This window comes from Lithobates pipiens, unplaced genomic scaffold (assembly GCF_037356315.1).
Source record: "Lithobates pipiens isolate NorthernLeopardFrog02 unplaced genomic scaffold, aLitPip1_a1.2 Scaffold_19, whole genome shotgun sequence".
Classification (NCBI taxonomy): Eukaryota; Metazoa; Chordata; class Amphibia; order Anura; family Ranidae; genus Lithobates; species Lithobates pipiens.
The window spans coordinates 42,904,720-42,921,319 of NW_027507764.1; the positions used below are offsets into that span (position 1 = coordinate 42,904,720).

The 16,600-nt window shown below is 48.3% G+C and overlaps 1 long non-coding RNA gene across 1 annotated transcript in view; it reads left to right on the forward strand.

The window, feature by feature from the left end:
- Positions 1 to 6,160, forward strand: part of LOC143995926 (uncharacterized) — a 70,933-nt gene extending 64,773 nt beyond the window's left edge. Inside the window, exon 4 of the long non-coding RNA XR_013277490.1 lies at positions 5,911 to 6,160. This is a non-coding gene — a long non-coding RNA (uncharacterized LOC143995926). The remainder of the gene's footprint in view (positions 1 to 5,910) is intronic.
- The last annotated feature ends 10,440 nt before the right edge of the window (positions 6,161 to 16,600 follow it).

Below are 16,600 nucleotides of genomic sequence, written 5' to 3' on the forward strand. Positions count from 1 at the left end.
AGGTCATACCACAACATCTCAATAGGATTAAGGTCAGGACTTTGGCTAGGCCACTCCAAAGTCTTCATTTTGTTTTTCTTCAGCCATTCGGTGGTGGACTTGCTGGTGTGTTTAGGATCATTGTCCTGCTGCAGAACCCAAGTTCGTTTCAGCTTGAGTACACGAACAGATGGTCGGACATTCTCCTTCAGGATCTCTTGGTAGACAGCAGAATTCATAGTTCCTTTTATCACGGCAAGTCTTCCAGGTCCTGAAGCAGCAAAACAGCCCCAGACCATCACACTACCACCACCATATTTTACTGTTGGTATAATGTTCTTTTTATGAAATGCAGTGTTCCTTCTACGCCAGATATACTTGGACACACACCTTCCAAAGAGTTCCACTTTTGTCTCATCGGTCCACAGAATGTTGTCCCAAAAGTCTTGGGGATCATCAAGATGTGTTGTGGAGAAATTGAGACGAGCTTTGATGTTCTTTTTGCTCAGCAGTGGTTTTCTCCTTGGAACTCTGCCATGCAGGCCATTTTTGCCCAGTCTTTTCCTGATGGTGGAAGCATGAACGCTGACCTTAACTGAGGCAAGTGAGGCCTGCAGTTCCTTGGACGTTGTTGTGGGGTCTTTTGTGACCTCTTGGATGAGTCGTCGCTGCGCTCTTGGGGTAATTTTGGGTGGCCGGCCACTCCTGGGAAGGTTCACCACTGTTCCATGTCTTCGCCATTTGTGGATAATGGCTCTCACTGTGGTTCGCTGGATTCCCAAAGCTTTGGAAATGGCTTTATAACCCTTTCCAGACTGATAGATCTCAATTACTTTCTTTCTCAATTGTTCCTGAATTTCTTTGGGTCTCGGCATGATGTGTAGCTTTTAAGGATCTTCTGGTGGACCTTACTGTGTCAAGCAGCTCCTATTTAAGTGATGCCTTGATTGTGAACAGGTGTGGCAATAATCAGGCCTGGGTGTGGCTAGAGATATTGAACTCAGGTGTGGACAACCACAGTTATAGTATGTTTTAACAAGGGGGGCAATCACTTTTTCACACAGGGCCATGATGGTTTGGATTTTTTTTTCACCTTTAATAATAAACACCTTCATTTACAAATTGCATTTTGTGTTTACTTGTGTTGTCCTTGACTATTGTTTAAATTGTTTTGATGTTCCGAAACACTTAAGAGCCCATTCACACAGGGGCAACTCCTGATCCGACTTCAGGTCGCCCCTAGTCGCCTCAGGTCGCCTCAGGTCGGACAACATTTAAAAATCAATGTAAGTGAATGAGAGCCGTGTTAATGCACACTACTGAAGTCGCTCCGACTTCAAAAAAGGTTCCTGTACTACTTCTATCCGACTTGTAGGCGACCGGTACCCATTGATTTCAATGGAGGTCGCCTCCAAGTCGGATCTCTGTCTATACGGAGGCGACTTTGACAGAATTATCAGCTCTCAAGAGGGAACTCCACGGCAAATTTCTGAAAAAAATTCGGCGTGGGTTCCCCCTCCGAGAGCATACCAGGCCCTTAGGTCTGGTATGGATTCCAAGGGGAACCCCCTACGCCGAAAAAACGGCGTGGGGGTCCCCCCCAGATCCACACCAGACCCTTATCCGAGCACGCTACCCGGCCGGCCAGGAAAGGGGGTGGGGACGAGCGGGCGGCCCCCCCCCTCCTGAGCCGTACCAGGCCGCGTGCCCTCAACATGGGGGGGTGCCTTGGGGGAGGGGGGGCGTGCGGCCCCCCCACCCCAAAGCACCTTGTCCCCATGTTGATGAGGACAAGGGCCTCTTCCCGACAACCCTGGCCGTTGGTTGTCGGGGTCTGCGGGCGGGGGGCTTATCGGAATCCGGGAGCCCCCTTTAATAAGGGGGCCCCCGGATACCGGCCCCCCACCCTATGTGAATGAGTATGGGGTACAATGTACCCCTACCCATTCACCTGTGAAATAAAGTACAATAAAACACACAACACAGAGAAAAAGTATTTTATTGCACAGCCGGGGGTCTTCCGTCTTCGGGGGTCTTCTCGCCGGACTCCTCCGCTATGTGTGTGTAGCTCTTTTGCCAGCGGAGGAGTCCGGCTTTCTTCCTCCCCGCCGCCGGCCTCTTCTCCCGACTTCGGGGGTCTTGTCCCCCTCTTCGGTTCTTCTGCCGGGCCACCGCGCCTGGTCCGGTGGCCCGGTCTTCTGTCGCCGTCTTCCGTTCTTCTGTCGCCGCCTTCGGTTCTTCTGCCGGGCCACCGCGCCTTCTTATAGCTCTTTTACAGGCGGTGGCCCGGTCTTCCGTCGCCGCCGCCGCCGCCTTCCGTTCTTCTCCTTCTTCTTCTCCTGGAGATGTTGACTCGACGAGCTCTCCGGCCGGAATGCCAGGGACGCGCTCCGCTGCCTCTTATATAGGGACAATGGGGCGGTGTCACATGGGTTGATGTCACATGGGTTGGTCACATGGGTTGATGTCACATGGTGACCCCGCCCCCTTACCATGTGACATCAACCCATGTGACCAACCCATGTGACATCAACCCATGTGACACCGCCCCATTGTCCCTATATAAGAGGCAGCGGAGCGCGTCCCTGGCATTCCGGCAGGAGAGCTCGTCGAGTCAACATCTCCAGGAGAAGAAGAAGGAGAAGAACGGAAGGCGGCGGCGGCGGCGACGGAAGACCGGGCCACCGCCTGTAAAAGAGCTATAAGAAGGCGCGGTGGCCCGGCAGAAGAACCGAAGGCGGCGACAGAAGAACGGAAGACGGCGACAGAAGACCGGGCCACCGGACCAGGCGCGGTGGCCCGGCAGAAGAACCGAAGAGGGGGACAAGACCCCCGAAGTCGGGAGAAGAGGCCGGCGGCGGGGAGGAAGAAAGCCGGACTCCTCCGCTGGCAAAAGAGCTACACACACATAGCGGAGGAGTCCGGCGAGAAGACCCCCGAAGACGGAAGACCCCCGGCTGTGCAATAAAATACTTTTTCTCTGTGTTGTGTGTTTTATTGTACTTTATTTCACAGGTGAATGGGTAGGGGTACATTGTACCCCATACTCATTCACATAGGGTGGGGGGCCGGTATCCGGGGGCCCCCTTATTAAAGGGGGCTCCCGGATTCCGATAAGCCCCCCGCCCGCAGACCCCGACAACCAACGGCCAGGGTTGTCGGGAAGAGGCCCTTGTCCTCATCAACATGGGGACAAGGTGCTTTGGGGTGGGGGGGGCCGCACGCCCCCCTCCCCCAAGGCACCCCCCCATGTTGAGGGCACGCGGCCTGGTACGGCTCAGGAGGGGGGGGGCCGCCCGCTCGTCCCCACCCCCTTTCCTAGCCGGCCGGGTAGCGTGCTCGGATAAGGGTCTGGTGTGGATCTGGGGGGGACCCCCACGCCGTTTTTTCGGCGTAGGGGGTTCCCCTTGGAATCCATACCAGACCTAAGGACCTGGTATGCTCTCGGAGGGGGAACCCACGCCAAATTTTTTTCAGAAATTTGCCGTGGAGTTTCCCCTTGAGCTCATTCTCTGCTTGGCCGCGGCAAAAGTCGCCTGGCCTGGGGCGACTTGTAAGTCGTCCCAAGTCGCGCTTGAAGTCATCACAAGTCGTTTTGAAGTCGTCCCAAGTCGCCGCTGTCAAGTCGTGTCCAAGTAGCCTGATCAAGTCGCCTACAAGTCGTGTTGCCCCTGTGTGAATGGGCTCTAAGTGTGACAAACATGCAAAGGAACAGGAAATGAGGAAGGGGGGCAAACACTTTTTCACACCACTGTATGTACATGATCATTTGCGTACATATGTCCGTAATCACACAAACCAATTATTATACACTTACAGAATTTTTTTTACCAAAAACATGTAGCAGAATACATTTTGGCTTAAATTTATGACAAAATTTGATTTTATTGGATTTCTTTTAAAATAGAAAAAGGAAAATATTGCTTTTTTTTCCAAATTTCCGCTTTTTTTGCGTTTATATTGCAAAAAATAAAAAACGGAGTCGTGAATAACCACCAAAATAAAGCTCTATTTGTGTGAACAAAATTATAAAAATTTAATTTGGGTACAGTGTAGAATGACCGCACAATTGTCATTGAAAGTGCGAGAGCGATGAAAGCTGAAAATTGGGCTGGGAAGGAAGGGGGCGAAAGTGCCCCGGTATTGTAGTGGTTTAGCATTATGGCAGTGGATGGAAACCATAATAAATGACATTATGTTTGCTAAAGCACTCAGTTATAAACAGTTCCCACATCTTGTTCTTTGTCTATTTTTTAACCACTTGCTTACTGTGCACTTAAACCCCCCCCCCTACTATCCAGACCAATTTTCAGCTTTCAGCGCTGTCGCACTTTGAATGTCAATTGCGCGGTCATACAACACTGTACCCAAATGAAATTGTTATAATTTTTTTCCCCCCCAAATAATACAGTCTAGAATTTACCCCCCTTCCTGACCAGAGCACTTTTTGTGATTCGGCACTGCATCGCTTTAACTGACAATTGCACGGTCATGTGACGCTGTAACCAAACAAAATGGAAGTCCTTTTTTTCCCACAAATTGAGCTTTCTTTTGGTGGTTTTTGATCACCTGTGCGATTTTTTTTTCTTTTTTGTAAAAAAAATTTTTTTAAAAAGACCGAATGAATAAAATAAAAAAAAAAATAAAAAAAAAAAATATATATATATATATTTTTTTTTTTTTTATTTTGTTATAAGATTTTAAAACGGGTAATTTTTGTCCGTCATTGATGTACGCTGATGAGACGGCACTGATGGGCATCAATAGGTGTCAGTGATGGGCACTGATGGGTGGCAGTGATAGGCACTGATCGGTTACACATATAGGCAGCACTTCTGTGTGGCACTGATTGGCACTACTGGTGGGCATAGATAGGTGCCGATACAGATTCTCGCCAAGGGTGCTGGTAGTGCTAGGTACACCTCTGCACTAAATTGAGGTGAGGTGGAATGGGAGGAGTGCCTGACTTCTTACATTCCATCAATGATAGCTGCGAAGGACAGGTTTATACAATTAAAATTTCTGCATAGGGCCTACTTCACCCCGCAGAGGCTGGCACGTATCTACCCCCAAAGGGACCCTAATTGTCAAAGATGTAAACAGGAGGTGGGCACTTTCTGGCACATGGTCTGGTCATGTCCCAAAATCCAGCCCTACTGGGCGGAAGTGGTTTCTACGCTAAATAATGTGACCGGGTCGAACCTCCAGGTTGACCCTCAAACCCTACTATTGAGCCATTTGGCAGATGTTGAGGAGGACAGGTACTGCAAACTGTGCCTTGTATTATGCCAGACGCGAGATTTTATTGAGATGGAAACTTGAAGACCCCCCTACCCCTGCCTCGTGGAGGAGATCGGTGAACCTGGTGCTCCCCCTGTATAAGTTGACCTATGAAAGTAGACAATGCCCAGGGAAGTTTGATAAAATTTGGTCCTCCTGTATAGACGCATCTGCTGACCTTGGTTCCCCCTCCTCCTAACTTTGAGTTGGACCAGGACGGTTGTGAATCTCCCCCTCCGGTTGACCGTCCTATTCTCTCTTTCCCGACCATTTCCACCCTGACCTCCCTGGCCCCCCTGCCCCCCCCCCCCACGGGCTCGCGCAAATGTCAAGTACTAGCACCTGCATGATGACTGTGAAGTTCTGCTGAGGATGTCCTGCATCAGGGTACCCCTGATGACATCAGACCTTTGACGAAACCATCGTCGGGTAGCCACGCTCACACCCATTGCGCATATGCGATCGCAATACAAACTCTTGAGGAGTTTTTCATTTTTGTTTATTTTTGCTAGCATCTCTGTTTTTAAACGGTATTTGTACTTTTTTTCTATGACTCGGTGGAGTCGTTTTATGTGCGCTCGAGCATTCGGCTCTAATAAATTTTTGTTGAAACCATATCACACGATTTGGCGCATTTTTATTTCCTTATAGTGACACTTCGTTTGGAGGCCTGCTGAGAGCAGTTGTGCGAATCCGAAGGTTGCGAGACATGCGAAAGATCGGGATAATCTCCGGCATCTGGGTATCTGGACATCTATGGGACCTGAGATCGAATTCGTGCAGTTTGACCTCCCCTAATAGGGGGGTCACTGGGGATCTGGTAAGCCTCCATCTAATAGTGGTATTTAGAGGTGACGGGTCCACGTGGTCAAATACAATTTTGAACAATTAGAGCGGGAGTTCGGCCGTTTTTTTTTTTTTTTAAGTCAGAGGCTACAAATACTGCAGCTGCTGACTTTTAAAATAAGGACACTTACCCGCCCAGCGCGCCCGCGATGTCGGCACCCGAAGCCGATCTCTCGATCGTCTCTCGGGTGCTGCCGCCACCATCTTGGGTATGGGAATCAGGAAGTGGAGCCTTGCAGCTTCACTTCCCGGTTCCCTACTGCGCATACGCAAATCGCGCTGCGCAATAAGGATGGTCCCCGCTGTCCCTGGGATCCGTGTGTTTCCCAGCAGACAGCAGGGGACCCGCAGGAAGTGCCGTAAATATCTGCAGATTCTGCGGATATTTATGCCGGAAGTGGGTGCAAATACCTCTACTGTACAGGTATCTGCACCCCCCTCCCCCCTGAAAGGTGCCAATTGTGGCACTGGAGGGGGGGGGTTCCGATGAGCGGAAGTTCCACTTTAGGGTGGAGCCCCGCTTTAAGTTTCAATTATCATTATACATACACTGGACATTTTATATATATTTTTTTTGTATCAATTCATATATGGACACTTGAGTTTATATTTCACATATTTTTTGCATGCATTTATATATGGACACTTGAATTTTTTGATTCATCTTTAATAATTTTTGTGTATCTGTTTTTTACAATTTTTTTGGGGTATTTTTTCTTTGCACTTTTTCAATGGTCACAGTAATATTTATTGGTTAAGCGCTGCACTTTTTTTCTTTTCATTTTTTTGTGCCTAGTATCTTGGTTATGGTGTTCAGCTGCTGATTTCTTTATTGTTTTTTACTAAGCGCAGATTTTTTCTATTTTTTTTACCTTATAAAGTATATAGTGGTGTATATAGTGGTGTAATACACGTATAAAATACTTGCACATATAGAAAGCATTGTATAGTGCATTTCCACTGTGCGGCAGGTTCTGCAGCGATACTACAAAGAGTGACAAACGCATTTAAAAAAAGTATAACTAGTGTGATAGACCAGTGGCCCTCAAAAACGACAGATTGAAGTGGGGTGTTATATACCTTCTTCCACATACATACTGCACTTCTCGAGAGACTTTTGTCACAGGGTCATTTAAAAAATGACCGGCAGAGGAAGAGGCAGGCCCCTCCGCAGGGGTGGTAGGTGTAGGGCAGGAGCAACAGACTTGAGCCAAAGTGGCAAATTGCAGAAGGTGCGTGCGATTACTTCAAAGGACGCACCAGACTTGGTTGAGTGGCTCACTCAGCCTTACTCTTCTGCACCCTCCTCATCCTCTCAATCTGCACCCTCTTCACTCTCTGCTGTGTACACCCCCAAAGACACTACCACCAACACCACCACCACCATATACCTGTCCCAGCTTGAAGTACTGGTGCCAGCGTTCCAGCCCGGAGTGCCAGAGCCCGCGTTCCAGCCCGGAGTGCCAGAGCCCGCGTTCCAGCCCGGAGTGCCAGAGCCCGCGTTCCAGCCCGGAGTGCCAGAGCCAGCGTTCCAGCCCAAAGAACCAGAACCTGATGTGCCCGTGCCCGCTGCCCAGCTTGATGTGCCTGCTTCCCAATCTGATGTGCCCATACCTGCTTCCCAACCTGATGTGCCCGTGCCCGCGGCCCAGCTTGATGTGCCCATGCCTGCTTCCCAACCTGATGTGCCTGTGCCCGCGACCCAGCTTGATGTGCCCATGCTGGCTGCCCAGCTTGATGTGCCTGTTGCCCAGTTCGATGTGCCTGCCACCCAGCTCAATGTGCCTGCTACTCAGCTTGAGGTTCCTGTGCCTGCTATCCAGCTTGAAGTATTTATTGCTCAACAAGATGTGACTTTGCCCACGGCTCGGCTTGACGCCATGGACTTTCCTCAGCAACCACTAGTTGGAGCGTCCGGAGGTCACTCCTTCGAGGGGGGTACTGTCAGGAAAGGTTCCCTCCGCTGGAAATATCGATCATTTGGCGTGCAGTACTGAGATCCACCAGCAGCTGTCTCCTGGCAGTTTTGAGCTGTCAGAAGAGCTTTTCCCTGCTGGAATTATGTCATCTTTGGGCCGCAGTACTGGTGTCCACCAGCGGAGGGATCCTGGCAGTGTGGAGCAGGTATTACCTTCTGCAATCAAGAGTCACATGACTGATAACAGCCATAGTGTAAATACCCAGCAAGTGCACACATACCTTGCCCTGGTATTGTCCTTGTGCCCTGACCTTCAGCCTGTTTATCTGTTACCTGATCCTGAACCTTGATTCCTGCATCCTGCCTCCTGAACCTGTTGTACCTGATCCTATCTATTCCTGCATCCCTGGAACCTTATCCTGCAACCTGATCCCTTTCTCCTTGTCCCCCATCTGCTGACCTCCTGTTTACGACCCTGGCCTGGCTTGACTACGATTCTGGTACTCCCTTTTGCTACATATGCTGGTTTGTTTGTTTATCATCACTGTTTGGTTGTTTGGTTTGTTCATTCAGTTTGTATTGGTGGTGTGTCACATTTACATGCCTTTACTTTAATAAACTTACTTTCACCTATTTATGTCTGGTTCACTCTGTCGCAGTCACACAGTTCTGGTCACATCTAGTTTATGACACAGAGTATTGGCTGGGTATGGCAGAGTATTGGATGGGTATGGCAGAGTATTGGCTGGGTATGGCAGAGTATTGGCATGGTATTGCAGAGTATTGGCTGGGTATGGCAGAGTATTGCATAGTGTTGGCATGGTATTGCAGAGTATTGGTAGAGTATGGCAGAGTATTGGCAGACTATGGAGAGATGGCTGTGACTGCAATTGTCACAGAGCAGCGCTGTGAGCACTACAGATCCAGCCAACAGCGCTGCTGCCATCCGATTTCTCTCCCCTCCACTGTACAGATCAGTACACAGAGGGGAGAGAGGAACCGGCGTCATGACATGAGCACTCCGCAGATTGCGGTGTGTGCCAATACGAACAGGGGGACCCGTTTGGATCAGAGATCGGTGACGATCCGTTGCACCCCTAGTGCCCTGTGTCCTGATGTGCCCCATGCCCTGATGTGCCCCAATGTCCTATGCCCTGATGGGCCCTGTGACCTGATGTGCCCCGTGTCCTGATGTCCTATGCCTTTATGTCCTGTACCCTGATGTACTGTGCCCTGATTTGCCCTGATGTGTTGTGCCCTGTACTCTGATGTACTGTGACCTTTGCCCTGATGTCCTGTACCCTAATGTGTTGTGCCCTGATGTGCTGTGCCCTGTACCCTGATGTGTTGTACCCTGATGTGCCTTGTGCCCTGATGAGCTGTGCCTTGTGCCCTGATGAGCTGTGCCCTGTACCCTGAGGAGCTGTGCCCTGTACCCTGATGTGCTGTGCCCTGTACCCTGATGTGCCGTGCCCTGTACCCTGATGTGGCCTGGTGTGTTGTACCCTGATGTGCTCGGCTCTGTACCCTGATGTGTTGTGCCCTGGGCCGGTCTGGATGAAGTCCAGGGCCACATTTTTGTCCCAGTCCAGTCCTGTGATATGGTGGTGTTATACCCTCTGCTCATCTTCATTAAGATAATAGATCCTTATTTCTCCAACTTCAGGGGCACTTAGAACTTTAATTTACCTGGTACGGCCCCCCTAGTAGTGGGTTGTCACTCTTTTCACACCCATAATAAAAAATTTTGTTAACAGAAAATTTTATTAGACAAATCAGCATTACATTGCAAAGTACAGTAGATCCGATATTACACAGTTGTAGAAAGGAAAAGAAAAACCACCTTCATCCAGTATCCATTCATATATCAATAATCCAGCAGTACAGATAACAGGAGTATCCAATACCCTATCATAAATGCAGGACATCCCCAGCGGAACTTCACAGCCATCATGCAGGTACCTAACATTTGCGCGAGCCCGCGGAAGGGGGAGGCCAGGGAGGAAATGGTCGGGAGAGAGAGGACAGGGGGGGGGGGAAATCACCACCGTCTCAGCTCAACTCAAAGTTAGGGGGAGGGGGAACCAGGATCAGCGGACGCGTCTATCCAGGATGACCAAATTTTATCAAATTTCCCCGGGCATTGTCTACTTTCATAGGTCAACTTATACACGGGGAGCACCAGGTTCACTGATTTCCTCCACAAGGCAGGGGTAGGGGGGTCCTCGAGTTTCCATTTCAATAGAATCTCGCGTCTGGCATAATACAATGCGAAGGTAAGGCACAGTTTACAGTACCTGTCCCCCTCAACGTCTGCCAAATGACTCAATAGTAGGGTTTGAGGGTCGACCTGAAGGTTCGACCCGGTCACAGCATTTAGCGTAGAAACCACTTCCTCCCAGTAGGGCTGGATTTTGGGACATGACCAGACCATTTGCCAGAAAGTGCCCTCCTCCTGTTTACACCTTTGACAATTAGGGTCTCTTTGGGGGTAAATCCGCGCCAGCCTCTGCGGGGTGAAGTAGGCCCTATGCAGGAATTTAAATTGTATAAACCTGTCTTTCACGGCTATCATTGTTGGAATGTAAGAAGTCAGGCACTCCTCCCAATCCTCCTCCCCTAGGGACGGAATGTCCGAACTCCACTTCTCCCGGGTCTTGGTCAAACTAGTGTCATGTTCCACCGTTAGGTAAAGATATAAGGTCGACAGGGTTCTCCCCATCACCCTGGAAGTCAGTAGGCGTTCAATGGAGTCCGATTCCAGAGTCAGAGGGGCAGGAAACTGAGCCCCAAAGGCGTGCTTCATTTGCCAATATCTGAACTGGAAAGAAATTGGAAGCCCATATGTACGTCTCAGTTCTTGGAAATTCATTAGCCTACCCTGATGAACTATGTGCTTTAAAGTGACGATCCCTCTTTTCGCCCACAGAGAAGGGTCTGGGATACTATTCAGGTGAGGGAGCATGGGGTTGCCCCATAGGGGCATATGTGGGGAGATGTGATTGGGCTTTCCATAGCTCCTCCTTGCCTCCCGCCAGACCCTCACCGTGGTACGCATCAAGCCCGTCATGGAGGAGCTCGCTCTAAGCCCCCGAAATGGTAGGTTGCTCAGAGCTGCATAGGAGCCAAGGATGGCTGCCTCCAGGGTGACCGCCGGGTTTGGTGTGGGCTGGGAGAACCACCACCGAATTGTGACCAAAACGGCCGCCCAGTAGTAGATCTGAAAGTTTGGGAGCGCCAGGCCCCCCCCCCGATAGTGGGAGATATAGTATCTGCTTAGCTACCCTGGGGGGTCTCCCAGCCCAGACAAAGGATATCAACAGACTCTCCAGTCTCTTGAAAAAAGTCCTGGGGATGTGGATGGGGGTATTACGAAAGAAATACAGGTACTTGGGGAGATAGATCATTTTTAACAAATTGAACACCCATAATTAATTAAGTATGTTTTTATCTTCGCATAATTTTACATATAATGGGGCATTTAGACATAATTTGCCCTCAACCCCCATTATCACTACCTCACACCCTTTACCATTCACACCCTCCTTCACAACCATTATTTATTATTTTCATTTTACTTTTCACTCAATTTCTCAGGATGAGTCCTTATTGATCAGTGTTTGGTTTCCTTCAGTTACCCTTGGCACCCTTGCACCCCCAACATCAGTTGGTGGAGCTCAACAAGCAGCTTATTTTGGTCGGGCCTTTCCTGCCTGGCACCCCTACACTACACTTTAACCCCCTTTCCTCCCCCCATTTTCTTCTTTCTCTCTCACTTTCCCTTTCACTCTCCCATTCCTCACCCCCACTACTTATCAATAGGGGTGCCTAATTATCTGAGCGGCTTGATGCCGCACATGACCACCTATTCGCTGAGTAAGCTACTTCATTATTATTATTACCCTTTTATATATGCTGTATTACGATAATTGAACTGATTATGTTTGTGTTTTATTGTATTAATTGTTTCATAGATTGGTCCGGGTCTTGACTAGTTTTGCGGTGTTAGCGCTTCCTCAGGAGGACCATTCTATAATATGTAACATAACAGATATTCCTTGGGGGAATCCTGAGCTTCTGTTTTTTCCATTTTTAACATGTATACTATGCAATTTTCTGTAATGTAATAAACTCCTTCTTTACATAATATGTATGTTATGTTTTATCAGCACCGAGATAGTCCAGCCTTTTATAGGGTGGGAATGTTATGGGGTCAGCATCAGCCACTGTCCCCTTCCCCCCACCCCCGCCTGCTTCACTTTAATGTAATGGAGGACTCCTGATATGAAAAGGGACTCTTGGATTATAAGGGGAGATTGCTGTGTGAAGACGATACTCTGATGTGAAGGGGGAACTGCTGTGTGAAGGGTGGACATCTTTTGTAAGGTGGACTTCTGATGTAAGGAGGGACTCCTAAAGTGAAGGGGCTTTCCTGTAAGGAGGTGCGCTGATGTTTAAGGTGGGCTCATGATGTGAATGGGGATTATGATGTGAATGGGGCTACTGTTGCGAAGGTTGCTAAGTAGTCACTTAATATTTTGTGAATTTATTCTATAAGGTAGGCTTAAAAGCATATTCAATAAAAGCGTTTTTTTTTCGTTAACCACTTGTCCACTTACCACCCCCCCTTCCTGCCCAAGCCATTTTTCATCTTTCAGCGCTGTCGAACTTTGAATGACAATTGTGCGGTCATGCTACACTGTACCTAAACAATTTTTTTAATCATTTTCTTCTCACAAATAGAGCTTTCTATAGGCGGTATTTAATCACTGCTGGGTTTTTTATTTTTTACAAAAAGACATTCCTAGATGTCCCCCTGTGAGGAGATGCCGCTGATCGGCTCTCCTCTCCTCACACACTGTCAGTGTGAGGCAAGGAGAGCCAATTACCGGCATCTCTGTGTTTACATGTGACCGGCTGTGATTGGACACAGCCGATCACATGGTTAAAGAGCCGCGGACCCAGCTCTTTCCAGAGATCGGAGTTGCGCCGTGTCCTAGCAACATGGCGTGGCCGCAATCAAGCGAGGGCCGCACCGCCCCACCATCATTTGAGGGTGGGCGGGCGGCAAGCAGTTAATTATGGGGGCTGAGTGTTGAACATGCCTGTTAGACTCAGGTTTTATTAACTCATGCCCCTATAATACCCTCCCACTCATAGCACAATCTGGCCACACTCACTATTACTACTGAAAATGATATAGTGTATGGGGGAGTGTTTTAAAAAATGTCCATGCGTAGTTGGCTGGAGTTCCCTTATTGCAGGCTGACGGGGGGCCCAACTTATGAAGAAAATGCCCCTCTTGGTTTGTGTAGCCTCCAGCCTTAGGGTTACATCTGGGACCTCCAATACCCCATATGGTGCCACCCCTCCTCTCAACACCCACCCCCAATGTAAGGGCCGCCTGCAAGCCACTGCAGGGAGCATTAGGACCTGATTCTCTGCCCTGGCCCATAGGTGATATAGTACTGATACTGGAAATGGGGCAAGGGTCCTCACCCTGCTGTTATTCATAATTACATTGATCAACAGATAAAAAGAAAGGAGAAAAGAAACTTCACACACAAATATAATTAGAGGACAACCAATTTTTATTTGAGTAAATCCATAGAATGATTTATAAAGCTTTGGAAAACATTGAAGATCGGTCACTTTTATCCTCTGACTCCTCAGAAGTCATTTCTTTTCAGACCCCTAAACCTTCTGATGATTCAGAGGAAGGCAAAAATAACCCCCTTGGTCAGATTGGCTCCAAAGGGGAAAAAATTCCTTCCTGACCCCATAAGGCGATCGGATTGTCCCTGAATCATCAGTCTAGAGCGCCCAAATCATCTACCTGTAAAATGTTATCTATCTGTCTGTCTATATCTCTATCACCTATCTATATATTGATCAGTTAGTGTTATTCTCTAACTTTTCAGTCCCCTAAAACCTTCAGAGGAAGGCAAAAAAATACCCTTGGTCAAATTTGCTCTAAATAGGGAAAAATAATCCTTCTTGACCCCTTAGACCCCTTTCACACTGGGTCGTTTTGCAGGAGCTATTGCGCTTAAAATAGCGCCTGCAAACTGTCCTGAAACTGTTGCTGCTGTCTCTCCAATGTGAACTCCGAGGGCTTTCACACTGGAGCGGTGCGCTAGCAGGACGGTAAAAAAAAAGTCCTGCTAGCAGCATCTTTGGAGCAGTGAAGGAGCGGGGTGTGTAAACCTCTCATTCACCGCTTCTGCCCATTGAAATGGGGCAGCGCGGCTATACTGCCGGCAAAGCGCTGGTTTTAACCCTTTCACACCCCCGCTAGCCCCCCTTCTCTCTCTCCCCCACTTTTTCTCACCCCCCACCCTCCTTTATCTATCAACCCCCCTCTCTCTCTCACCCTCTCTCTCTCCCCCACTCTTTCTCACCCCCACCCCATCCTCCTTTCTCTATCAACCCCCCCTTCTCTCATCCCCCTCTCTGTAAACCCTCACCTTCCCCACTCTCTTTCACCCCCTGCCCCTCTCTCCCCCCTCCTCTCTCTCACTCTCTCACCCTCTCTATGTGAATCCCCAACTTCCTCTCTCACTCTCCTCTCTGTCACTCCCCACCCCCACACTCTCTCACCCCTTCTCTCTCACCCCCTCTCTCTCTTTCTCCCCCCCACTTCCTCTCACTCTCCCACTCACCCCTCACCCCCTGCTCTCCCACTCTCTCTCTCAACCCCTCCTCCCTTATTTATATAGGTATAGATCTAAAGTCAATTTCCGGGTGTGGAGCTCTGTTCTGTATCTTGGCCCAGTCGAAGTTCTTGAAGAACAGGTGCCTTCTGAGGTCCCTTACCTGGATGTTTCGTCTTTCTTGTTTGATTTGTAAGAGCTATAAAAGAGAATAAATAAAAAACAATAAGAATAGCTGAACAATAGAACTCCCCACCCCACTCAGTTTAAATCTGATTCCGTTTCAGCTTCCTTTTGACTTTCAAACCTGTTACTATGCCGGGAATGGATTTATTCTTAGCACAGCCCCTTATTTGTTTAATATTAGCTTATAATAGATTTTAATAGCAATTAATAATAATGTATTCAAAATTATCTTTTTATATAAATCCGCAACTGCCATTCTTTTTTATTAGAACGATGGCAACACCAGAAGTTTATATTCTGTTTAAGGATCAAAAATCAAATTTTCCGCATATGCGCCAGCCCCATAACTTTCTATATTAAACACGCAGACTGCAAATTCAAGTTCTACACATCCTCTACAATGTAATTTTAGGGGGCACAAGGGCTGCTGCTTTGTTTACACAAATGATGGGGCACTATTCCTCCATACCAATGATGGGGCACTATTCCTCCCACTAATAGTAATGATGGGGCACTATTCCTCCCATGAATAGTAATGATGGGACAGTATTCCTCCCACTAATACCAATGATGGGGCACTATTCCTCCCACTAATACCAATGATGGGACACTATTCCTCCCACTAATACCAGTGATGGGACACTATTCCTCCCACTAATACCAATGATGGGGCACTACTCCTCCCACTAATACCAATGATGGGGCTCTATTCCTCTCACTAATACCAATGATGGGGCTCTATTCCTTTCATTAATACCAATGATGGGGCACTACTCCTCCCACCAATACCAATGATGGGGCACTATTCCTCCCACAAATACCAATTATGGGGCAGTATTCCTCCCACTAATAGTAATGATGGGGCAGTATTCCCCCCACAAATACCAGTGGTGTGGAACTATTCCTCCAACTAATATCAATGATGGGGCACTATTCCTCCCACTAATAACAATGATGGGGCAACAAATACCAATGATGGGGCACTATTCTTCCCACTGACACCAAAGATGAGTGCAGTATTTCTCTTCCTACTGACCACAAGCACTGGGGGAGATTTACGAAAACTGGTGCACTTATAATCTGGTACAGCTGTGCATGGCGGCCAATCAGCTTCTAACTTCAGCTTGTTGAATTAAACTTTGGCAATAAAACCTGAAAGCTGGTTAGTTTCTGTGCAGAGATTTTGCCCTCTCCAGTTTTAGTAAGTAATTCTATTAAAATCTTTCCGACCACCAAGCCTGAGACATTGTTAGCCTCTTCCTGCCAATGGTACGCATATATGTGGCCCTATGTAAACACTTTTCTGTGCTGAGAGCGCGCGCCTTGATCGCTCCCAGCACAGTCACCGGCAGGGACCAGAAAGCTCCCGATGCAAACCTGCGATTGGGAGCTTTATGATCAGTTGACCGCTGTGACAGGCAATCACAGCGATCACATGACCCAAATACCTGCCTCCACCTCCCGAAATGTAAATGCTTTTAAAGGGCCAGGAGGCGGCGGCAAGAATGCTGGGGCACTTTCTATTCCCACTGGCAACAGACTGGCCCCCTTAAAGTCTGAAAGACAGTAAACTGGCCCTTTGTTTAAAATATAGAGCCCCCTGATCTACATAAATGTGTGTAGGTAAGAATGTCAAATTATATTTTCTAAAAATCCAAACAACAATATATATAACCTGGAAAGGATTTTGCCCCTTCCCATTAGCTAAAGCCCTACGTATACTTACCCTTTTAATGAG